Below are 26,239 nucleotides of genomic sequence, written 5' to 3' on the forward strand. Positions count from 1 at the left end.
CACTATAAATTCTAACGTTGAACAATCGGTGATCCCCCTAGTCCTATAGTTTATACCCTGACCTCGAAGAAGCCAATCTTCTGTAACCAATGCCAAACTGAATCTTGAAAATGCATCATAAGAGCTCGAAAAACCATGAGAATTTTTGTTCTTCTGGATGACGCTCTCTCCAAGCATCCCTTAGGCCCATTTCCTTGATGGTAAATGGAAAGTTCGATTTTTGTGCTCCTAAGGCCAGTTTTGTCCAGCTCATCCTGTCTAGTAAAGGATCTAATACGTTACTAAAAGGGAGTAGGGAAAGATATGGAAAATATACACACAGATTAATATTGCCGTTTAAGCGCTAATACTCTTACAAGCTTGTGACCCAGGATCACAAAAAGAGAGTGTAGATCACAATATTGAAACTACCAGTCGCCTATTGACATATTTCCCATAAATGATCTCTAGGCGGAAACCTAATATTAAAAGTTCCTTTAACTGGAATTCATTGTGCATCCTGCTAGAAATTTACAGTCTAACCAGGTTGCAGCCTCTTTTGATGTAGAGAAAAAAAACTTTGTAGTACCCTCATATATAACTCAGAGTTTAGCTGGGAAAATCATTGCATACTGCAGTTCCAGTTCTCTCAGACATTTTTAAATAGGATAAAACTGAGCCCTTATCTGCTGCACTCCTACAGAGTAGTCTGGGAATATAGAGACTTTCACATTATTGCAAGTTGGTGATCCTTTTACTCTAGCCAGCTTCAATATTGCATATCGATTTGCATAATGTGCCAGTTTGATAATAAATGTACGAGCAGGCACCCTAGGGGGAGGTATCTACGAAGGCACTCTATGCGCTCTCTCCACTGTAAAATATTTAGAGAAAGCATCCTGGCCATATGCTTCCATCAGCCATTTCTGTAAAAACAGCTCTGGTGAAGACCCTTCTACCTTCTCTGGCAGGCCCAACAGTCTTAAATTTTTTCTACGGAGGCATCCTTCCATGTCTGTCAGTTTTGCGCTGACAGTTCTAAGTAACCATGTCCTCCATTTTCCCTACTATGGGGGATGACAGTGCCCTCCAGGGTTGAGGTATGGTTTTCCACCTCCTTCATCCAACCTTTGACTTGTTGTACCGACTGGTGCCTCACATCTAACTCTTCCTGGACTGGATTTTGTTAGCAAGGCGTCCCTCACTTGCTGCCAAAGCACCCAACACTTGTTGTGTAGAGGGATTAATCTGTTCAGATAACTTTCCTGCCGCAGGGGGAGTATCAGGGGTAGAGCTCTCTCCTCTAGAAGAGGATGATGTTGGGGTCACAGGAGCCCTTGCCTATTTTGCCAGGAGATTACCAGCTGCAGCAATTTGTTTCTTCCCCATTATGAAGGGGGGGGGGGGGGGAGTGGGTGGGGGAACACTTCCTCGTCGTTCTTTAGGAATGAATGATTTGTTTAATAATTTACAGTCACTCTGACTGGTTTATTTAAGCCAATTTAGGCCAAGCACAGGTTCCAAATAAGTTTACAATAATCCTGAGCCAGTTAGCAGCTGAATTTTATCACTTAATTAATTATTTGATTTGTGTAGCACTGTAGGAGGAGATCCTGAGTAGCCTCCTTATCCAGGGAGTGTTCTTATAGAAGGGACATATTCTCCCTATGTTGTATCGTATCTGTCCGGCCCAGTCTCGTATCACGGGGCCCCCAAGCAGCCAAATACCTCCACTGGCTCAGGTGCCCCAGTATCCCCTCCAACACAGGCAGTCTCAGTGTCCCCACTGCAGTTCCACTTACAGTGCAGCGCCCCAGCAGCTCGGGTTAACCACAGTGAATCAGTGTACTAACTCAATCTCTCTTACATAGGCCGGGAGCCCTGCACGGAGTTGCGGTGGTCTTCAAACCCTTGTACTCCCCTTACGAGCTCCAAGGGATTATCTGTCAGCCCAGGAGCAGTTCATGGAGGCCACTGTCTTCCTTCTTGGCCCGGTCTGTCCAACGCCCGGTGGTTCTGGTCTCTCACACTAGGTCCTCCCGTTTGGCCTCCTCACTCTGTAACTGGGATTCGGGTCAGGAGTTACACCTGTTAGGGGTACATGAGAACGGAGGTTGGGAACCACTGTATTACACTGTGCTTAATAGAGAACATTTCAGTTACTTACATCTGTCCCTGTCCCTGTGGAGCTTTTAATCTGTACCACCTATCACATGCACACACAGTGTACAATACCTAATAGCCATTAACATGATACATACAGAACACACAGATGTAAAATAAATAACATTATTTGTACTGACAGCTGAGCACAGAAGCATCTAAAGCTGGGTACATACTAATAGATATATCTGCAGATCAGGGCCAGTGCTAGAGTGTGCAAACTAGGAATTTTGTGCCCTCCTACAAATACAGATGTGGCCACTCTCATAGCACCTGCAAGTGGCTACATCTGCTACTAGTTGAGGCAAGCTACACCCCATTTGTGGGAGTGAACACAGTATATGATCCTACGCACACCCGCAGGCAAGTTTATCACTACAAATGAGTCCCATTTGCTGGTAATAGCCTTTAGCCAAAAGGGATACAATCAGTATGTCCACTTATTTTATTTATTATTTTATTTACAGTTACTTATATAGCGCAGCAGATTCCCTTACGCTTTACAATGGTAAACATGTCTATGTAAAGCGTTTCATGGTTATATGGTAATGGGGAGAGGGTAAGAGTCAGTGGGTGAAACCGACTACACTACTGCCGCTTTCCTGCTCCGAAAACTCTATACTAGCTATACTATCCTGCACCCCACGCACACACTACCACTGCTACCCTGCACCCCTTTCCCCGCATACACTACACTATGGGCACACACTAATACGCTATTCCCCCCCTCCCAGCGCACATCCTAATATGTTATTCCCCCTCCCAGCGCACATACTAATACGCTGTTCCTCCTCCCAGCGCACATACTAATATGCTATTCCAGAAAAAATAAGTGGATCACCTTCTGGCGCAGCAGCCAATTTGGTCTCAACAGTTGCAAAAGGAGACACCACTCCTAAAAAAACATATATATTACCAAAATACAAATAAAGACACACTGGCGCTAAATATGTAATGCTACTTCCCTTCTGGTGAAGACAATCTTCATAGGAGTTCCTTCCAGAGCTCTTTAATATATCCTCATATGTGGATTTTCATATGTTGAAAATATTCATGCAAAGAATAATGTAAAAAACAAATATATGGTGAAGTACGTCTTTAACACAATTCTTCCTTAGCCACCCGTGTTCGAAGATAGAGTGTCGAATACCCTTTCACCATATTCTACTGGAAAGCCATGATGTGTAACCAACTCACATCAGACAGGGGTAACTGAAGCTTATCAAGGTATCTTTCTCCCACACAAAGGAAAGCTTAACAGGCATGGTAAAGGAGGAGGTATGGTGCGTACCACAACTCCCTCAAAGAAATGTGTTGCTGCTCCTATCAAGGTTTCTTTTACTCGCCACACAACGTAGGTTTCAAAACAGCAGTCTTTAATACACTTTATCCTCCACATACAAAGAAATGACACATGGATAAAATCACAGGTACGGATAACACCAGAGTTCCCAGATCTCAGAAAGGGCAGATATATAACAGTGTCTACAACCTGGTCAAAGTCCGGAATCTCCTCCCAGGATGTATGTGACAAAGAGCCGCAAGCTTCCAATACGGTATCTGGTGAATCCTTTCTGCTCCAACGCGTTTGGATCCAGATGCTTGGATCTTTTTCAAGGCACCTTGAAAAAGATCCAAGCATCTGGATCGAAACGCGGCTCTTTGTCACATACATCCTGGGATGAGATTCTGGACTCTGTGGGGTATACAATATACAACGAGAGGAGAGCACAATCTAGGAACAAGCGGGACGCACTTAAGTATCCATTGTCCTTCTAACCCCCTATTTCCCCATTAAGTGGTCTACTGTATGCCATTGAGTATATTCTACAATTGCATTATATATTTTAATACATATTTTTATTATTAATTGTATTTTTAATGAATTATATTTTTCCATATGAGATTAATTAAATGAATCTATATTTCCATGGGATACCCAATTGATAATTTCAATTTATTTTTCTAAGTAACACACTTCAGAGCGCTCCACAAACCCCCCTTTTTCTTTTGTATATCCTGTTGTTAGGGGATTGAACCTCCCCTCTGTGTGAGCAGCCCACAAAACAACCCACCCCATAAGTGCCTTTTATCACCTGGGGTGATTCTTGTGTCTTTTTTTCAACTCTGCCATCCCTGCATCCTTATTGGATGCCAAGTCACATCTTCCCGAAGGGCCTCACAGCCTTGGATGTTTAACCCACTGGCGAGTACGGCCATCAAAAGGGCGGGGCTTGCCACAAAATGCAGTGGGCTCACTGCAGTTGCGTCGAACCTTGCCATTTAGGGAAACCTCTGGAACACTGAATGCAGCGAGTGGCCGTCAAGGGGGATTTGACGATGAGGAAGGCGAAAACAAGCCAGCCTCGCTGCACAAACCTCCTTGCCGGTGCCACTGAATACCGCCCAATATGTATTAGCATAAACAAATACTTTTGTTTCACATATTTATTAAAATATTGTAGATTGGACACAGATACATGTTCTGCTTTGTCAAGTCCTTTATTTGTAGCGGACAGTGCCTGGTCAAATAGATAACATTGAACAATGACTTCATCTTTGTATGCCCATGTTACCTGTATCGAAATTGGTATATACACTTTCATTTTGTAATATTGTGACTTCCGGTGTTTCAATAAAACATGTTTAAAAAAAAAAAAAATATTGTAGATTATTATAAAACTCAGTATTTCTGGGTTATAAGAGGATAACAGATGTTATACTGAGCATTTCTCAGGCGTCAGCAGACAGTGAATGTCATGTAATAAATTCAGAGTACATGCCTTTATAACACTGTAACTAGCTCTAATTTAATGTATTTTATTACATCATTTGTTCTAAAAATTATAGGCAATTATAGCCCCAATCTATGTGGCTTGCTATGAAGTTCTCTGGGTCGGATCTTTTACTTTGTTTCTGCATACGCCATGTACAGGGAGTTAATCCATGGCCCTTTGGGTGCATATGATTAATAGACTGTGGATGCTATCCCTAATCTCACTGCAGAACCCACTCCTGGGAAACCAAGCCGAAGCTAACTTGGAGATGTCATGGGCTGAGATTGAGAGAGCGAACATGAGAGACGTGGTAAAGAGGAAAATGAGAGAGCTATAATTTATACAGGAGAATGTGACAGCGCTGCCAAGGCGAGGCCAGATATTTCCTAACACAGATCCCTCTTGGTCTTTTTTTAAGAATCGGTGGATATTTTGGGGTAAGCAGCTACATAGGGGAATAGTCAAATTTATTTATTTTTATTTATTTACAGTTTCTTATATAGCGCACACATGTTCCGCAGCGCTTTACAGAGATTATTTGAACATTCACATCAGTCCCTGCCCCAGTGGAGCTTACAAACTATATTCCCTACCACATGTACACGCATATACAGACATTCTAGGGTTAATTTTGTTGGGAGCCAATTAACCTATCTGTATATTTTTGGATTGTGGGAGGAAACCGGAGAACCCGGAGTAAACCCACACAAGCACGGGGAGAATATACAAACTCCGCACAGTTAGAGCCATGGATCGAACCCATGACCTCAGCGCTGTGAGGCAGTAATGCTAACCATTACACCATCCGTGCTGCCCCAAATGTATGTATTCTCACATAGGAAATAGCAACAGTGGTGTAAAAACAAATTTAGCTGCCGCAGCCTCCTCTAGCATCCTCAAAATCTGTCTGCTGTAAGTGGACGACCATTTTGTGAGGGACATTTTTCATATGGAGCCAGGAGGAGTGCCGGGACACAGACTAGTAGATCTGTGGGTCCCGACTCCCGGCCACAGACACGGAGGCAAGTGGCGGGATAAGGCAGGGCCCGGCAGGCAGCAGCAGCATAACAATAGCCCGCGCAGACACCCGGCGCCCAAACTTACTCAACGCCTCCCCGCCACTGTGGGGTCTGTTGTAACACCACTGAATAGCAACAATAACATCCCCCAAAATTCTGTTATTTGCAAATCTTGCAGCAATGGTGACTGCACATAGGGCCGATTCAGACCAGTTCATTTGGGTCCAAATTGGGCCCCATGTCTGATGGTGGGAGGTTTGCAAATGTGCCAAAATGCGCATGCTCAAACCTCAGGAGCAAACGGCTTCAACGAGTTACAAACTCGCCAAGCCGTTCACTCCAGGAGGGACGGATTGGGGGCGGCAGAAGGGAAAGCCCAGGGTTTTATGGGCGTCACCATGAAAATGCTGGGCGGTCCCCTGGGAACACAAGCGGCTTGATGCCTGCTCAGGGCAGGCAGCTGTCACATGACGTCACCACCCGCCCACTTTTCGGTGATCTGCGGCGGGAATAAAAGTCAGTTTAGACTGATTTTTATTACCCAAGAGGAGAAAAATCATTTGATAGTCGGCGACCATCAAATAATTTCTCTCCCCTTCGGCCGCATGTGAAGAGATACTACTGTAGCATTTGGTGTTACAGTAGCTTCACTGATGCTTATACCCCAGCACATATGCCATGACCATGCACATACTGTGGAAATCATCAGGGGGGGATTTAGTCAGATCCCTCTCCAGAAAATTGTGCTTATGCTACATTGAAACCTATAGGGTCTGCATTTAGAATCAAAAATAGTCTCCCATACATACATTCAGGGAATGCCTTTTGGTGTATATCTTGAAAATCTTCTTAGATAAATATACCCCTTCATATCTCTATTACTATTTTTTGTTTCTTTCTCAAAGGCATAAAATGGTTCATGACCTGTCTGAGATTCTCTTAGGTCTCTGTCATAAATTTCTACAAAGCCCCGGTATATTAAAAGCAGCAATGAAAACAAGCCAAAGAAAATAATCAAAGATAAATGAGGACGGCATGTGTGACCATAAGACCCATCCCCTGATCGGATATCATTTCATCCCCTGGTATGGGGTCTACTCTAAACTGGAAAGTAGAAAGGTTTTTTTTAAAACACATATTTGCCAACCCTTGCAAATATATATATTTTTTTGGTACCAACATATTTTAACATTTGTATTATTTATGGAATCCTTCAATATTTCAAAAAGGGAAAGTAATTAAGTCTAGAGAACAGAGAAGGTCATGGACTCTATCAGGTCTGTCAAAAATCCCAAAAATGTGGCTGACTCCTTACTGAGAGTGGAAGTGGCATGTCTAGCACCGTCCTCAGCTTGGTCTGACGACTAAAGCATCTACACCAGGCTTCTCACAAAATACATAACACAGGGCACATGGTTTAAGGTAAGCAAGCGTGGTGTCTTTCATCCGATACACTACATTTTGTTGGCCGACCACTGCATTTATGGTTTTTGATGGAGCCCCTCTTGTCTTTGCCCGGTGCTCGCCAGAACTTCCCCTCTGGCGACTGGCGGCCTAGAGAGACTCCATTAAACTGGGACACGCGTGCATCTCAAGCGCACGCACGTCCCAGTCTCTCGGCGGCTGGGCAGCGGGTCCCTGCCCGTCTCCGCTTCAGGGAGACGGGCAGGGTAAGGGGGGGGGGGGGGGGGGGGGGGGAGTCGGGCGGTGATGGGTACCGTCGATGGTGGCAGGGGAGTCGGGGGACAGCTCCATAGCCACGAGGCACGCGACGGTCTCGTGTGCGTGCGCCCCCCTGGTGGGAGCTGGTGGCTGGCGATGGAAGCGTCAGCCCCTGCAAGAGCGAGAGACGCTCAATCTGTATAATATATATATATATATATATATATATATATATATATATATATATATAGGAAGAAATAAGGCCGCGCTAGTCCTTTTCAATACTTCAACATCTGTTCAAACTGTGCGGTGCAGCTTCTCCAATGGCCGATCCCACGGCACAATACAGAACATGCGAAAAAACAGGAGATGCGCACAATGAGCAATGTAACAATGTAACAATTCCTTTATGTAATAAAACAATAGCTCACGTACAGGTAGGTTTAGAGTAATCAGCTTGCCAGCATAAATATAAGCATGGAGTGAAGTCTCTTCCACGTTGCACCAAAGCCGCAATAGCCCTTGATCCACCGTTGATCGGACCACCCACGCAAACGTCACTGGACACGCCTCTACGCGTTTCGTCACTTGATTGGACTTCGTCAGGAGGTGTATATATATATACACACACACACACACACACACAGTATATCCAAGCTATGCATTGGCTTGGATACATGCCCAGCGGCTGTCGTGTCACCATAACCCATTTTTCATAATTCTGACCATTTCCATTTTTGATCCAATATTTGCGGGCAGCTTTAACATTTTCTTGTGTATCGGACTTATAAATCCATTAGCATAGTGCGTCCCTAATGACCTGCAGCCATCTGGTAACCGTACCTCTGCTCCATGTTAATCCAAACATATTTCAGCTATTCAATGAGCTGCAGGATTTGGATTACAATAAGCCCTTTCTCCGCATACTTCACATTGTATGTAATGTACACCACTGACTGTATGGCTTCGCCGGCCTTCTCATGGTGCCATCTCCAGCAAAGAAAACAACTAGAGTCCTCATCAGTAAGAGGAGATGTTCTTAAAACCATTGGGGAAAAACATTATTGATAGGGTTATAAAAGGCACAAGATTCAAAGAGAAGAGGGGTAGTTAAGTGTCAGATGTAACATCACACACCATTTACATTACGAAATGCACGTTGGAAACCTCTTTCTTGGTTGCGTTTCCACTAGTTATTGTTCATAGTTTCTAAAAACAGAAAAAAAAATTCTCATTGGATCATGGCTGGACTTCATCCCCTTGTGCGACGAACTAGGATGGTTATGTCGTTGATACAGTAACATCCTATAAGGTCCATACACACTGGGCAATTCAGCCCAGTGTTTATGGACAGCCGTGATGGGGAAAATCGCTGGGCTGAATATCACTCAATACATACACAGTGAGCGGTTTTTGCCCGTGTAAGCGATTTTCCCAGGGGTGGATGACTTTTCATAGCAGGACACTATGATAAGCCGTCCACCCGTCGCTCAACTGCTGGCAATACCAGCAGATGAGTGGTGGCCGCCGGCGATGTTGCAGGAGCACGCATCAGTGCTGATCGCTCATCCCAGCCCCGTACACACTAGGTGGCTTCTCAGCTGAGAGCAACTCAAACGACAAACCTGAGCTGCTTTCAGCTCTAAATTGTCCAGTGTGTGTGTGGGCCTTAAGAAGTGCCATCATATGCTTTTGTCAGAACCATGTAAAATCTCAGTCCTGTTTCTTCCAATTTATGCTAAATAAATAAATATATAAAATATATTAGTACATATGGTAAAATACTTCAATTCATAGTTTATAGCAGTGGTTCGCTTGCATCCTACAGAGGATGCTAGCGTCTTTGGCTTATGCCTCTCCATGGAGACACATAGCTCAGCCCTGATTGGCTGAGCTATGCGTCTCCATGGAGACGCATAAGCCAACCACGCTAGCAGTCTCTGTAGAGCTGGGACAGCGCTACAGAAGCGGTTATCTGCGTCGGAGAAAGCCGGCTCACCCCGCTGTCAGTGCAGGGTGAGCTGGCTCTGCAGGAGGGAGGACAGCGCTGGACCCTGTTGCGGTAAGTATGTTGGTGTAAAAGTGAGGTGTGTGTTTGTGTGTGTGTAATATAGTTATACTTTTCTCTGTGTGTGTCTTTTATTTTAACATTTTTACAGGTGGACTACAAGTCCCAGCAGACACATTTTCCCGAATTCGCATCTCATTAAATATGTGATTTGTATACTTTTCAATGGGAAAACATCTGGATGCGAGTTCCGGCGTGGCTAAAAATCGCATCTCATTAAATATGCGAATTTGTGAAAGTGCGATTTCGGCCGGGTTTTTTTTGCGCCCCCCCCCCCCCAAAAAAATCGCACAAATCACATTTTCGCATCTCATTAAATGTCACCTTGTATGTCAAAATGTGAACGTGGTATAATTTGTGCTGGCAGCTCTAAAATGTGGCATAATATATACTAGGGACATACTATACAGTGGTTCATAAAATAAACTAAGGAACTACTGTGGGGCATTGTATTTAATTGGGCACTATGGTTTATAAAAAGCTGGCTCTTAAGCATTGGAACAGGGGCCCTTTCAATAAGTTACTATGGGGCTCACAAAGTTCTGGCTATGCCCCTGGTTGGACCATCACTTTAGTAAGGGGTATCTAGTTATGGAGAAGTTACATAAGGCCACCCAGTCAGCTTTTGTTATTTATCCAGTACAGTCTTTGAAAATACAATTATAAGCTTATTGATTATTTTATCTCTCTTCAAAGCTTGAAATATCTGCCCCAAGTCATTCGCAATTTTTTTTTAATGGTGTGTACACACAGGTGGATGTGGCGGCCACCGGGACCTGGCAAGTGGGGTGGGGGAGGAGACCAGGTGCCATGCTGCATTGACTTGATTCCGATGCGGTAGGACCATTCATTGGGATCAAATCGGCTGCAGGCAAACATGGTGCGATTTGCACTAACTTGCTATCGATTTTGACTATATAGTCAAAATCGATAGCCTAAACAGACTGTGTGTAAACCACTTAAATGCAGTGGAAGGTAATATCTCAGTTACCATATATACTCGAGTATAAGCCTACTTTTTCAGAACATTTTTTATGCTGAAAAAGCCCCCCTCGGTTTATACTCGAATGAGGGTCCCACTTGAGTCAATACGATTTCGCAGGTTTTTGTTGTAAAATTAGGTGCCTCGGCTTATATTCGGGTCGACTTATACTCGAGTATATACGGTACATCCCACCAGCCCATCATAGATGCTCACTATAACAGCAAGTGCAGCCACCTGGAAACCAGGACACCTGCAGGCCACAAGAGGCATTACACTTCTTGAAAAGAAAATCATTTACACACTCGTGCCTAACTTTTACCATTTTTAAAACTTACAGTGTATTGTTTCCAAAGTCATAGGGATCATTTAAAAAAAAAAAAAAAGGATGTCTGGATTTAATTTGTGCAGAATTACCATATTTCTGTTAGTCTCCTTCAGACAAAGCAAATAAATAAGCACTCTCTCTCTCTCTCTCGCTCACTCACTCACTTTTCCCAGGATAATTATGGTTTTTAGTTTAAGATTAGGGTGTTAATGCTCTGTAATTACCACCAACTAATGGTTTATTTGGTTCAGTGCATTTTATTTACTCTTAACCTTGCAGCTGTCTCACAAAGGAAATTGCTTTTCCCTGATAAAGAGGCTCTGTTATAAAGCAGACTTGTACCGCACTTACTCATAAATCTCATTCAGCAAACAGAATGTTTCCTGTAAAACACAAAAATGCAGCTTATCCACATGATAAGAATATAGTTTATGTTGTTCTAGTGCTTGAATAGAGGTGCTAATTGGCCAGGGATTACCACCTACAGTATAAAACCAAAGGAACCCATTAAACCATTGGTCCGAATGCCCACGTTATTGCCATAATAATTACCTAGTTTTGGTTAGAGAAAAACATCTGGTAGGAAATTGTTGGTTTATATTACATAATAACTTAATAACTCGGTAAGAGGCCATGGTCATATAGTTTTCCCCCTACAGCAACTTTATCCCAGCGCAGAACGACCTTGGTGTCTTTAAACAACAAATAAGGATTAACCTAGTTGACTGTGTGCTAATTATGGACGAGGGGCCTTTTTGTAATAGGTTTTTGGTTCTCCCTATGTAGCTACAGTAGAAGAGGCCGCCTCGTACACTTATACGATGTCTGAATCTGACTCTTTCACGTTGGTATTCCTTTTTAGTTTGTTGATTTTTTATTACATTTATTTTTATTATATTATATGTCTGCATTTATTAATAATATAACAGAGCACATTCGAATTTTAAAAGGGAAATTAATACATTAATTCATATTACATTTATGGTTTCTCTACATTAAGGGCCCAATTCACTCGCTGCCTAGTGAGCGGATAAGTGCCGCTCCGATGAAACCTCCCACCGACAGCACCACCCACATCCCCTCGGTAACGTGCCAGGGGTTGCTTTGGAGATTACCGATGTCGCAGTGTGACCTGTGTTCTCCAGTCTTGATGAGTTGCAGTGCAAGGTTTGTGTTATTACTGTATTTGCAAATGAACTTTCAGCCATTTTCTAATCATATGCAATAATTTTTTGTTTTATTTTATTATAGGCATATTTTCGCAATCATCTTTAGCGTTTTGGTATTTTAGGTGATGTGTTTTCTCCCTCTTTGCAGTGGTCGAAGTGGAAATTTTGAAGTGGGGGTATGGAAATTTTGAAGTGGGGGTATGGAAAAGTAAAGAGTGAATATAGTGCGCACCTTCGGACACCCCCCTGTCCATCAACGTCCCCTGCCAGACTGCCCCGTTGTACAGGGGTATTACAAAAGCACAATATGTGCTGCTGAGTGATCAGAGAGCATCCTGAGGGGGAAAAAAAACTTTTTTTTTTTATCTTCAGATTAAAGTGGGGGTATGCCATACCCCCATATACCGCCCCACTTCGACCACTGCCTCTTTGCATATTGAAAGGCTCTTGGATCTAGTTTAGGCCTATCATACTATCTCACAGGTTCTGTGGCTGGCTGACTTCAACCCTGCACTTCACCTGATTTTACGCATCTAGAGAACTTGTTTAAAGTACTTCATGAGTGTCTTGGTTTAAAGAGGCAGTATGGCAAGCCTAATCGTGTTCCCCATCTGTGTCCTGATATCAGTTGCTGGGACTGTATTTGTATTTCCTATGCTAGCTTCTTGGCTTCTGGAGTCTACTTCCTGAGACTTCCATTTTTAACTACCAGCACTGATTGTTGGGTTTGGATTTCCGTGCCTTCTTGGAATGACTACTGGGTTTGGATTTTGGCTCAATATGTTGCTTGTGCTACAGACCTCCACTCCTCTACAAGTTAAAGATGGTTCATTGACAGGTTAACCATAGAAAGTCAATGGTTTTTAACCATTGAGAAGAAACTAGAGATGGCCATTTGTGGTCAACGTTGATGGCATGAAACCATTAATGGTGGACTATCAATAGTTTGCATCCTTCAATCACTGTCCATGCTGCTGGGATTGTCAGGTAGCAGGTCAACCAGGGAGGGGCTTAGTGGGATTCTAGGGAGGAGCTAAACTCTGTGCTGACAGGAATCAACCATCGCTGGAAAATCATGAATGGTTGCCGACTATCAATAATCAATTACCATCCTTAGAGGAAACCATTGATGGTTGAACCACTATGCCAGCTTTCCAGAATTGGCAATCATTTATCGTTGGTCAAACTATTTACCATCTGTGACAGACCAACGTTGTTGGATGTCCATCCCTACTATAAGCTATATTTACCGTGTTAGAGATTTATACTTTATGACATTTTTAATTTCTACCATTTCACAGCTATTGACCACACTGAGGGGGTGGATTTACTAAATATCAGATTTTCAAACATGGAGAAGATCACCCTTGGCTTTGACCAATCTATTTTGAATTGCAAAAGGAATGCAAATTCTCTCTTGGTCTTCCTCCTTTCTCCCTTCTTCCTCTTTCCATCTCTCTCTCTCTCTTCCTCCTCTCTCCTATCCATCTATCTCTTCATCTTCTCTCCCTTCTTCCCCCATCCACCTCTCTCTTCCTCCTCTCACCCTTCTTCCACTATCCACCCCTCTCTCCCTCCCTCCTTTTTCCCTTCTTCTTCTAACCAGCTCTCTCTCTCCCTCCTCTCTCCCATATTCTCTGTCCATCTCTCATATTCCCCTTTTAATTCTCTCTCCTTCTACCTCTAGCAATCTCTTTCTCATTTCCCCCTATTCATATTTTCTCTCGCCGTCCCTTTCCCTCCATTAATTTAAGGTCTCTCTTCCTCCTCTCATCCATATTCCCTATCCATCTGTCTATCTCTCTCAGACTCCATTCATTCTATCTCTCCCCATTTACCCTATACATCAGTCTCATTCCATCCATTTTCTCTATATATTTTCATCCATTCACTCTCTCTCTCACACAATTTTCCCTATTTATTCTCTCTCCCCCTCTTTCATTTCCCCCTATCCATCTCTCCCGTTTCACCCTATCATACACACACATATATATATATATATATATATATATATATATATATCTCCCATTACTATTCTTTTTCGTGTGCTTTTAATCATTACCCCTATTAATTTAATCGCTCTATCATCCCCATCTCCCATATTCCTGTGTGTCTCTCTTTTTCTCTCCTATCTCCCATTTTTCCCTTCTATACATCTCTCTATCCCACCCCTCTATTAATTTTCTCTCTTTCTCTCACTCTCTCTCACACTTTGCCCTCTAACTCTTCTCTCACATTCCCCCTAATCATTCTCTCACTCTTCTCCCCCTATTCATTCTCTAAATCCCTCTCCCCCTATTCATTCTCTAAATCCCTCTCCCCCATATTCATTCTCACTCCTCTCCCCCTATTCATTCTCTCACGCCTCTCCCCCTATTCATTCTCTCACTCCTCTCCCCCCATTCATTCTCTCACTCCTCTCCCCCCATTCATTCTCTCACTCCTCTCCCCCCATTCATTCTCTCACTCCTCTCCCCCCCATTCATTCTCTCACTCCTCTCCCCCATATCATTCTCTATCACTCCTCTCCCCCCCTAATCATTCTCTATCACTCCTCTCCCCCTTAATCATTCTCTATCACTCCTCTCCCCCTTAATCATTCTCTATCACTCCTCTCCCCCTTAATCATTCTCTGTCACTCCTCTCCCCCCTAATCATTCTCTATCACTCCTCTCCCCCCTAATCATTCTCTATCACTCCTCTCCCCCCTAATCATTCTCTCACTCCTCTCCCCCCTAATCATTCTCTCACTCCTCGGTACTTGTGTAGTTTCATGGTGCCCAATATATCGGATGTGATATCGGGCGATATATCGATGCGATCTTTTACCTGTTCATAACCCCACTATCCACTACGCATGGAGTTGATTTTATATAGTGTGGCGAGCGCAGTAATCCGCGTGCGCTCCCCACGCTTCAGGCTCGGTGGCTCGCCACACTATATAAAATCAACTCCATGCATAGTGGATAGTGGGGTTATGAACAGGTAAAAGATCGCATCGATATATCGCCCGATATCGCATCCGATATATCGGGCGCCGTGAAACTACACAAGTACCCACTCCTCTCCCCCCTAATCATTCTCTCACGTCTCTCCTAACTATTCATTCTCTGTGTACCTCATGTTTAGGGCTGCCTGTCTATTTGCCATTCCCAGGCTGCATCTAAAATAAAAATGACTGTGGTAACAATTTATATTGAGCTGAGTAATCACATCTACCTCTCTCTTGCCTCCTTGCATGGAGAACACTGCACACAGGGTAGATAATATAATAGTAGGGTGGTGCCTCTCTTGTATTAATATAAAGCAAATGGAGAGGCAGACCTTGCTTTTTAGAGTGGATTGTACACTATTGGGTCATTTTGCTGAGCACATGCACCAGGACGTTGTGCACACAAGAACGGATGTGGCAGAGCTGTACGTATCTCTATGGTATCTCCACTTACCACTGATAACAGATGATATAATATTACATGTCTCCCACTGACTCTGACACACAGGGCATCCAGCACCATGTGGCGTATGGGGCTTCGGTGTGACAACACATCTGGATGCCCCTTTACTTCCAAAGTTGCACCACCCTCTGTGTTTTACTGTCACACTTCTGTAAGAACTTATCATTTGCTCTGTGCATTACATTGGTGGTGCAAATGCTTATGAAAACGGTATTGGTCTTACCGCTATTGTATTGTGGTATTTTTCATATCATTTTCCATGACCCAGCTGTCCATTAATTTACCATGCAAAAAATAAACACAGCCCTGCTCCAGAAATTCTCATTAGTACTTTTCATTTGTGGAGAGCTTCCAGTTTATGTCTTTACCTTGTTTTATTTCCAAGCTAGTGGGTAATAAATAGAGTTCCAAGTACAAGAGAGGGCACATCCATCCTACTGCCCCCGACATCCCTTTCTTCTCTAATGGGAGATATCTGGTTAAGCTCCAGACACTAGTGAAGGATGGAAGCTCACTGAGAAACGATTTATTCAGGTGCTAGGATGTAAACGAAACATTCAGATCTAAGCAAATGCTAATAGTTTTTCTAAGGGACTGGAAGACCCATACAATGCCAATACTCCCAACCTCCGCTTACCTCCAGACAGCTCTCTGTCTCCCCTTTGCCCTGTCGTGGGTTTGGTGCCCAGGGCATTTACCCTGGTCCCCAGCCTGCCACTGCTCAGTTAAGCCATGGAGAAATGGACCCCCAATTAGTATACTGTATCCCCATGCATTCGCTCATCTCGCTCACCATGTTTCGGCCAACTTTACTGTTCCACGTGGATGGTAAAGTATAAAAAAGTTTCAAAATGTATAAAAATTCCAGAAAACTCATGGTGACTTTTTCATGTGTTGACCATAGAATTTGACTGCAGATAAGAACTATTCGGCCCATCTAGTCTGCCCCTTTTTAACCATATTGTTACCTCAAACCATATTTGATCCTTATTTCTTTGTAAGGATGTCCTTATACCTGCCCCATGCATGTTTTCTCTACTGTCTTAGCCTATTCCACCTTGGATGGGAGTCTATTCCACTTGTCCACTACCCTTTCTGGGCAGGAAATATTCCTCAGACTTCCCATGAACCTCCCTCCCTCCCCCAGTGTCAGTGCATGTCATAGTGTTCTAATACTTCCTGGACCTTGGTAAAACCCTTGCTATATTGACAGTTTCTATCATTTTCCCCCTTTCCCTTCTCTGCACCTAACTATACATATGAAGATTTTTTGTCTTACTGGGTAAGTTTTGTGATGTAGGCCATGCACCATTTTAGTTGCCCTTCTTTTCAACGTTACTAATATATTTATATCCTTCTAGAGATATGGCCTCCAGAACTGGACACAGTATAGACCTTGTGTATGTCGACCTATTGACTGTTAATCTAGACATTTAATGTCAGCCATCTAGGTATCGTCAGCACCTGTACCGAGCTTGTAGTATAGCTGCTTCCTTAAAGATGTCCCATTGCCTCTAAGGATATGCTACAAGCATTCCCTTTTCTTGTAGTGCACGTGATGTCATGACATTGTATCACTGTCAGATAGGACAAGACAGAAGACAAGTGTCAGGAAAGGACAGAATGTGGGTTGGAGCAGGGAGAGGACCAAGGTGACCCTGCATATGTCCACTTCCTATATTTACAGGGCCTGATTAAAGGTTCCAGATGCCCTAGGCCAGGCATGTCCAAAGTCAGGCCCGGGGGCCAATTGCGGCCCGTGCTGTCAATTCAAGCATCCCGCAGCCTCCAGCTGGAAGCGGGGAGAGCATCAGATGTGGGAAGCACAGCACAGGACACTGAAGGTGGGGCCCCGGCGAGCGCGCCTTTACCTTGCTGTCTGCTGCAGTGAGGAGGTGCCGGCCGCCAGTCAGTTGTGTTTGGCGTCCTACCCCTGCTGCTGCAATCGTATATCACCCTACTCCACAATCACACTGATAGCAGTGTTTGGGGAGGGGGGCAGCAAGGGGGAAGCTTGCTTCCGTAACATGCAGAGCGGAGGAGGGCAGCAGTGGGAGCCCAAGCATCTCCTGTCCTTGCAGTGCCTGCTTTGCCTCTCCTTCCTCTGGCTCACAAAAGGGGCTGGGAAACATACAGAGAAGGGAGGGGGCAGAGTGGGGGACATACAGTGAAGGAGGGTGAGGCTGGGGGACATACAGTGAATGGAGGCAGTGATGGCCATTCAGAAAAGGGGCAGCAGGGGGCAGGCTGGGGGACATACAGTGAATTGGGGCAGAGTGGGGTACATAGTGAATGGGGTCATACAGTGAATGGGAGCCATACAGTGAATGGGAGTCATACAGTGAAGGAGGGTCAGGCTTGGGGACATACAATGAATGGAGGCACTGATGGACATTAAGAGAAGGGGGGCAGGCTGGGGGACAGAGTGAATGGGTGCTGAGTGGGGAACATACAGTGAACGGAGGACATACAGTGAAGGGACAGGCTGGGGACATAGAGTGAATGGCGGCAGAGCAGGGGACCATTCTGATGTGATTAATGATTCAAAGAATGTCAGGCTGAATGGTCGGCCCCCACACACACTTTACACTTCACCAAATCTGGCCCTCGTTGCAAAAAGTTTGGACACCCCTGCCCTAGGCTATTACACTTGTAATGCTGCTAAACACATGTATATGGGTGCTCAGGGACTCGCAAGTCATAATGGCCATGTGCATGTAACGAAGGGTATACAACTGGCAGGTAGGATCTAATGCTTGTGGTGAAGGAGACTTTGGCTTTAGGCTGCCCAGTTGGCGCTGTAGCACAATGTACATAAAGTAATGGTTCCATCAGAAAGTTACATTGGCATAGCCACCTGGCAGTCACCTTAAGAATTTTACCCCTCACAGTACATCGGGACAGATGTATCCTAACACAGTGCCTGATTAGCCAACAGGCTGGGCACCAAGACTGGGGGGGGGGAGGGGGGGCTTGAAGGTTATAGATGAGAACTAAAGTTAAGAGCGTTAATATTTCATGCTCATAAGCTATCTCGCTAACGAGCATGGAATAAATTAGCACTTAATTTTAGTTCTCATCTATAACCTTCAAGCCCCCCCCCCCCCCCCCCAGTCATGGCGCCCAGCCTGTTGGTTAATCAGGCACTGTGTTAGGATACTCTAGGGTGTACTCGTGGTTAAAGCCAGAGATGTGCCTCTGTGGCCAAGATGGTGTAGCCACAGCAGCACAAGAGCCTGACCCTGACTCTATCACTATACCCCGATTCAGCTGGCACCTGCGCAAGTCTTAGATTTCACCACTAATAGCCGCCTTTCCAGGGCAGACCAGCTCCACCCTGTACTTGGATGCCACCTGGTCTTCAGCAGTGACACAAAGTTCCAACTGAATCAGGCTACTAGTGAGAGGAAAAACCAACTAGACAACCAAAATACAAACTAGGCTCTGAACATAAACATGAACTAAAATATGCAACCTTGCAGACAGGACTAAACAAAGGAAATGCGGCCTTTACCGCAAAATGAGAATCGGTTGCAATGAACCAAACAAACTGTAACCAAAGAATTGCGGATAGGCTGGCAACCTAATCGCCTAGGCGACACCGTCACCTGGCAAACAAATATGCACTGGACTAGCAAGCATAAAATGAGGCCTGCACCCTAACAGCCTCACTGCTACTGTCACGGAACAAGACTAAGGGCTCCAGCTGGCGCTGTGAGAAAACCAACCATGTGTGGGAAGGCCACTGGTACTCACAGAAGCTGGACACAGACTGGAAGTAATGGCTCTCTGACACAGGCAGGATTTCAGACACATGGCAGGTATGCTTGCAGGACTCCTCAGACACAGGCTGAAATAACTTGAACCCTGGACAGTTGCTAGGAATCTGAGATTGTCTAGAAATATGGAAATAACCAGGAACCAGCAGAATACTACGAGTAACACAGGAATACTAAGGACCTTAACAAGACTACAACAGGACTACTGTATAACCGGCAGGTTCTCAGTGCAGACACCATACCTATATACCAAGAGGCCTAGCAGGCAGCCATGTCCAAAGACCAAGGTACAGTATGCATAAAAACCAGGCAAGGTGGATCAGCAAAACCTGGAGTGCTGATCCAGAGAAAACATATCACTCCAATCAGAACATGAGTGACACCGACCTGCCAGAAGCGGATCGAAACTCACTATTTGTGGATAATTGTACATGATTTTTCAAGTCCCATATGATTCAATACTCAGAGAGAAATAAAGAACTAAGCAATCAGCCCCTTCCTGCCATTTTCCAAACACAGCATGTAAGACGACTCTGTGCTTTGTCTCCCTCATTGATATATATGCTGCAAGATGTATGTAAATGTAACACGTGATGGCGGAACTGTGGGATGGGCAATGTTCCTTGCAGAGTGACGCCCAAATTCAAAGAACCCATCCAATTTCTACTGCCTGGAACATAATCATGTATTTTTAGCATGCTCTCTGCAGCTCACATTTTTTGCCCTCTGGTGCACTGTGAATATTGCGATGGCTACTGATAAATTAGAGACTGTGGTAAACAGTTTACACAAGTTCTGTGTCTGCTTCAAAAACATGACCCATCTCAATAATCATCCGCTGGTTTTTGTAAAAGTCTGACGCTGATGTCCTTGTTTGGGGTCAACACAATGCTCCGCCACAATGGTTTCTCTGAAAGTACTGTAACTTTTATACTTTTCTCTTTTATTCAGCTTTGTATTTATCATGTAAAAACATTATGCTATTTATCTTAGTCAATCGTGCATTTGCAATCGTTTTTGTTTAGTTAGGTTTTACTTTATGTTCTACTAGCAGAAGGTTATACTGTATATTTTCATCTATGAGAGGAGACTGGGATAGCGGATTTGTATTGGAATCTTGGCTGTCCAATCATGTGCTGCATTTGGTGTTGATGTCATAGGACCCAGTGACATTTGCAGAAGTTGGGCTGCAGCAAAGTCCAGAGTTCAAATAGGGGAGCAACACCAACTGCCACCCCAAATGCTGCCAAATATAGCAGGCCAGGGCTCACTGCCAGTTGGTGTGGCTCTTCAATTTGAATTTTGGAATGTGCTGTAGCACCACTTCTGGTACAACATTGATCAGGACTTTGGCACTGAATAAGTCCTCCAGCTAAGAATAGTCTAATACCCCGTTCTCACTGCAGGCAAATTCCCGGGTCTAGCATGTCGACCCGGGAATTTGCCTTTTTACACGGGTTTTTCTGCAGTGTGAACGGGTCGCATACCCGGATCTCATACATGGGTAAAACCCTTCTTTTTACCCGTGTTTGAGATCCGGGTATGCAGACACAGGTTGACCCGTTCACACTACAGAAAAACGAGTGTTAAAAGGCAAATTACCGGGTAGAACTTCTTAACCCAGGAATTTGCCTTGCATTGAGAACGGGGGTCCGTCCCTGCAGTCCCCGGCATTTTAATGCCGGGGCAAAGCCGTGTATTTCTCACTGGCAGTGAGAACGCGGCATTAGCGATTTCTTCTGTCCAAGAGGGGCAGGTACTAAGTAGTGCAGGGGAATGTTTTAAAGGGAAATACATACGAAAAAATGGGTTTCACCAATGTGGAAAATGAGTTAACCATTCGAGTGCTAATGTAGCAGTGAGAGATCCTCAAAATATCCGCTGAAAATGCCGGCGCCGCTCACAGCGACTGTACTTTTAGTATAATTAAATATGAATATAGCCGAGTCAATTCATTGAAGTTTAGTTAAATATTTCACCCAAAAAACAGACAGTCCCTGCTGGCATTTTTAGCGGATATTTTGCGAATCTCTCCCATCAATGTTGGCACTCAAAGGGTTAAACATTATGTACATTGCAATGAGATGATTGTTGGGTTGAGCATGATCATGGTAGATATACAGTAGTGGAGGAGTACCAGTAAGTTGCCCATAGATTCTACCTATCATTAAATAGACTGTAGTAGATAAATGAGAACTGGAAGCGGAATCCTGCAGCCACCATAGCTGATCAATGAGCAACGTTGGCAGCGTTGGACCAAAAGAACCAGCTTGTAGTCCTCTAATTCAGACCTGATCGCAAAGCACATTGGTTTGCTAATAGGCAAAACCATTTTGCACTGCAGGTGGGGCAGATGTAACATATGCAGAGAGAGTAAAGCTGAAAGTAGCTCAAAACAGTATTTCTGAGCGGCTTTCAGCTGAAAGCCGCCAGTGTGTATGCCCCTGCAATGACCGGTGAGTGCTGCTGCGTGCTTCCGCATCATTGCCGGTAAAGCCGCCAGTGTGTATGCCCCTGCGATGACCGGTGAGTGCTGCTGCGTGCTTCCGCATCATTGCCGGGAAAGCCGCCAGTGTGTATGCCCCTGCAATGACCGGTGAGTGCTGCTGCGTGCTTCCGCATCATTGCCAGAGAAGCCGCTCATCTGCTGGTATTATCAGCGCCGGGCGGGGGGAAAGCCGCTCAGTCTGTATGCACTAAGCGTCTTTCCCCCCAGCGATCAAAGCGACCATCACTGTCCAAACACACTGGGCATAGTCGCCCAGTGTGTATGGACCTTTAGACACATGCAAGGACTCCATGAATGTCTACTAAAGTAAATGACACAATGCATGTACCATTACGGGCTGCCGGGAGGGGTTCTCTCTTCACACAAAATATATGATTCAGTAACCCATAAATGGTGTTGATTTTAAAAGTAACTAAAAAAATCCGACCAACTCAACTCAAGTGTACAATTGTATCAAGCATTTGTCTGATTATTGAACTGCTTCGTACTGGCTCTCACCTGAGCTATATTAAAAGGTTTCAACTGATCACGAGAACAATTCTATATTTGTTTGAAGTACAGTACCTTGCTGATACGGGGATTTACTGCCCTCTTATGGAGCATAGAAACATGGCAGATAGACTACAGTGCTAAAGGATAGAACTGACACAAACGCCTGCATTAAGAAATCTGCACAGATGTGTGTTACATTACTGATGCATTTACTGGAAGAGGTAAGCACAGAGAGTACATACACTCAGTGGTACATTTACTAAGATTAGATTCTAGGAGAAAATAGATCATTTAATGGGTTGCTATGAGCAACATACCAGCTTCAATAGAACTCCCATCTTAGTAAATTTACTCCCTAGTATCCACAATCGTGACCTTGTTATTACAGTTGTGATGTAGCACTTGGATTTGTGCGCTTGCACCTAAATAAGAAATACGTTTGCTACAGATGGAGCGCCTCTCTTCTAGCGGGGGTCTGGCAGTCGGATCGCCAACCACCAGAAGGGGACACGTGCGCACAAAGCACTTCTCCGCCGATCCCCGACATTCGCAACCACCGCCCCCCACCCCACCCCCTAGCCCTGCCCATCTCCCTGAAGAGACGGGCAGGGTTCGCGTCCCCCGCCGCTCGGAGACTGGGACGCGGGTGTGTGGGAGACGCTCACCCATCCCAATCAGATGGAGCGCCATCTTGCCAGTGGGGGGCAAGCCCGCGCTCCATGTGAATAATGATTTTGGAGCACATCCATTGCCTGAGGAAAGCGGTAGTTTATTGTATGTCCTCTTGATTCAGTTAGTAATCCCACGTACATTGTTCTGTGAACCTTTGTGGGCTTATAAGGGAAAATTTAATAGGATGAAAGTGAGAGATTTGGTAAAAAATTTCCAGTTGTTTTAAAGCGGCAATCATTTACACGGCACAACCAGTTTGACTTTGAAGTGTAAATAATTGGCACTTTAAAAAAAACCTGGAGATTTCTTACCGAACTCTCACTTTCTGAATCTCTCATCCTATTATATTTCACCCACAGTATCTGGTGTGTCTTAAACTGGCCACAGACTGCAGGATTATCAGAACTGTTCTGACCAGACAGTAGAAGTACTGAGCGATGGTCTGATAATAGCTGTGCCTCCATACAATGTCTGCACCAGGAAGGAATAAACTCCCAACTGATCGATTCTGTCAGTCCCTCCATTGGTTGCCTGTAAATTACCGCATTCATTATAAGATACTTCTACTTACATACAAAGCCATTACTCTGACTACACCCGCTTATATCTCTCCGGTTATCTCAAAATATATCCCCACCCAACCTCATAATAAATATGGACTGTCACTGGGAGACAGAGCAGGGGTGTAAATAGATATTCATAGGCCCCATAGCAAAAGTTTCTAAGGGCCCCATATTTAGCATCTGATAGTGATAAATGCATGTAAAATATATTACTTACATGGTAAAGATGGGCCCCTTCAGCACTGAGCCCCAAAGCAGCTGCACCCCTTGCACCTATGGTAGTTACACCCTTGGGACAGAGGTTGTGGAGTGAAGGGCTGCGAGTGCGGCCGGTGGGTAGATTGTGGGGTGACGGGCTGTGACTGTGAGGCAGAGTTTGCTGGGTGACAGGCTTTGATCAGGGGGGGCAAAGGGTGTGGGGTGACGGGCTGTGACCAGAGGAATTGGTGGATGATGACTGGAAGCCATGGACAGAGGATTTGGGTGGGGAGAGAAAGGGCAGTGAAAAAATACAATAAAAATTCAATTTAACCCCTCCCACAGAACACAAATATACTAATCCTTATAGGGTGAGGTACATCAACACACGTACAGTGAAGGGGGGGGGGTTAAAGGTTCTCAAAATACTGAGGGGGCTAAGGGTGTACAAGATGTCACACACAAATAGACACACAGGGGAAGAGGGAACAGGGGTTCACACACACCAGGAGTTGGGTGGGATGTTTAGGTGGGTACAGTACAGGGCTCCCCGGGCCCTAACTGCGCTATGATTAATCAATCTCAGGGTGAAATTCAGGGTGTTAATATGGCAGCAGGAGGATCCAGGGAAGGTGTGGAGCCTGTGGCTACTCTGCTGCCTGGATGGCAATGCGAGTCAAGGAGATGTGGATAACAAGAAGCAGAGGTCACTCTGCTTCACCCCCTGGGGGGGGGGGGGGGGGGGGGCTGGGCTTGCGTGGACCCTGGCTGGGTGTGACAGGAGCTCTTATCTAGATGCAGTGTAGTATGACTGGGTGTAGGTGGGGCAGAGGGACCTGGAGGTAGTCCATGGCAGTCACATCCCTTGCACCCACATGGGGGGGGGGCATACCTCCCAACAGTCCCTATTTTAACGGGACAGTCCCGATTATTAGGGCCTGTCCCGCTGTCCCACCCACGGGCGGCAGTGTCCCGCGGTGAGGGGGGGCTGTTGGGAGTCCCCCCTGTCGGCTGCTAAGCAGCGGGGAATAGACGCTGTGCGGGAGAGCTGCGAGTATAGGCCACGCCCCCGAAAATTTTGGGAGGTATGGGGGGGGGTGTGTTGTCACTTTTACGCACATTTCTAATATATCCATACTATTATATACACATATAATTTAAAAATCTATATTGTTCTTTGCACTTAGTCACATCCTTGGCCACACACATACTGTACATCACCTCTGCACTCAGTCATAGCCTAATACCCACACATGTACATCCCACCCCTGCACTCCCATCACAGCCCACTCGCACATGTACATTCCCCTGCACTTACTCCCATCACAGCCCGCTCACAGAACTACACCCCTCCGCCCTCCCTCACATCACAGCATTCTGCACAACCCTACTCACATGTCTGGTGTCTGTCTGGTAGCAGCCAGGAAGGGACTAGGAAGTGCAGTCTGTGCAGCTTTCTCTTCTCTCCCCCACTTCCTGTGCAGTGTGCACTACACCTCCAGAGAGACAGCCTGCTCCACGCTCTGCACTGAAGTCTGTGTGCACTGTGCAGGCAGTCAGTCAGTGCTGCTGTCCAGCCCTGGAGAAGCCATGCAGCATGGCACCAGTGTTGCCAACTCTGAAATGAAAAACAAGCAACTGATGACCAAAAAACAAGCCCAAAAATAAGCCCAAACCATAGTATAACAACAAACATTATTGATTGTTTGATTAAAATATTACTTATACAATCTGCCTTTAATGTATCACAATGATATTTTATGAGCACAAAACTGGCTTTTAAGAATACTGGAATTTTTATAAATATTATGATGTAATATGAGATATTGTAAATTTGAGATATTTTACTTTCATTTTTGCTCTAAAGAAAAATTTCAAGTGAACATTGCCCACTGTATATAATTGTGGTCATTTGTATGCACTGAGAAATATTTATTCTAAAAGGTGCCCATACATGGTCCCAGATTCTGGTCTGATCACTCCCCTGCAAGTTCACACAGGGGAGCGATGTTTAGCTACTGCGCATGTGCATAAACTTTTATGCGCATGTGCAACCGCTTTCTGCGAATGGGCACGGTGAATTGATTATTCGCCGGCTCGTTCACACGTAGCAGTGCAGGCGAGGGTCCTGGGGTGGCGGCCATGGGTAGCGCCCATGGGAACACCTAGCGTTTCATGGGCGTTTCCATGAAAATGCTGGGCATTCCCATGGAAATACTGTATGCAGGTGACACGGGTACCAGGGGTGGGCCGCTCACATCACCGTATGTCAGCTGCCTGCCCTCTTCTCCCAAAGGGACCAGCAGATCTAATACTCCAGAGATTGTCTTAGATCTGCAAGCATTAGAGAAATCATCTGATGGTTGGTGACATGGTTTCTGTCCTGCACGCAAGCTGCAAATGGATGTTTATGCAAAGCATCCA

At 44.9% G+C, this 26,239-nt stretch overlaps 1 long non-coding RNA gene across 1 annotated transcript; it reads right to left on the reverse strand.

Annotated features, from left to right (window-relative positions):
• Positions 1 to 1,159: 1,159 nt before the first annotated feature.
• On the reverse strand, positions 1,160 to 25,251 carry LOC146027135 (uncharacterized). The gene is made up of 2 exons (XR_014454699.1): positions 25,211 to 25,251; positions 1,160 to 2,067 (listed from the first exon to the last, which is right to left on the reverse strand). It is a non-coding gene; the product is annotated as an uncharacterized LOC146027135 (long non-coding RNA).
• Positions 25,252 to 26,239: the final 988 nt, after the last annotated feature.

Source organism: Crinia signifera, chromosome 8 (genome assembly GCF_055691185.1).
Source record: "Crinia signifera chromosome 8, ASM5569118v1, whole genome shotgun sequence".
Lineage (NCBI taxonomy): Eukaryota > Metazoa > Chordata > Amphibia > Anura > Myobatrachidae > Crinia > Crinia signifera.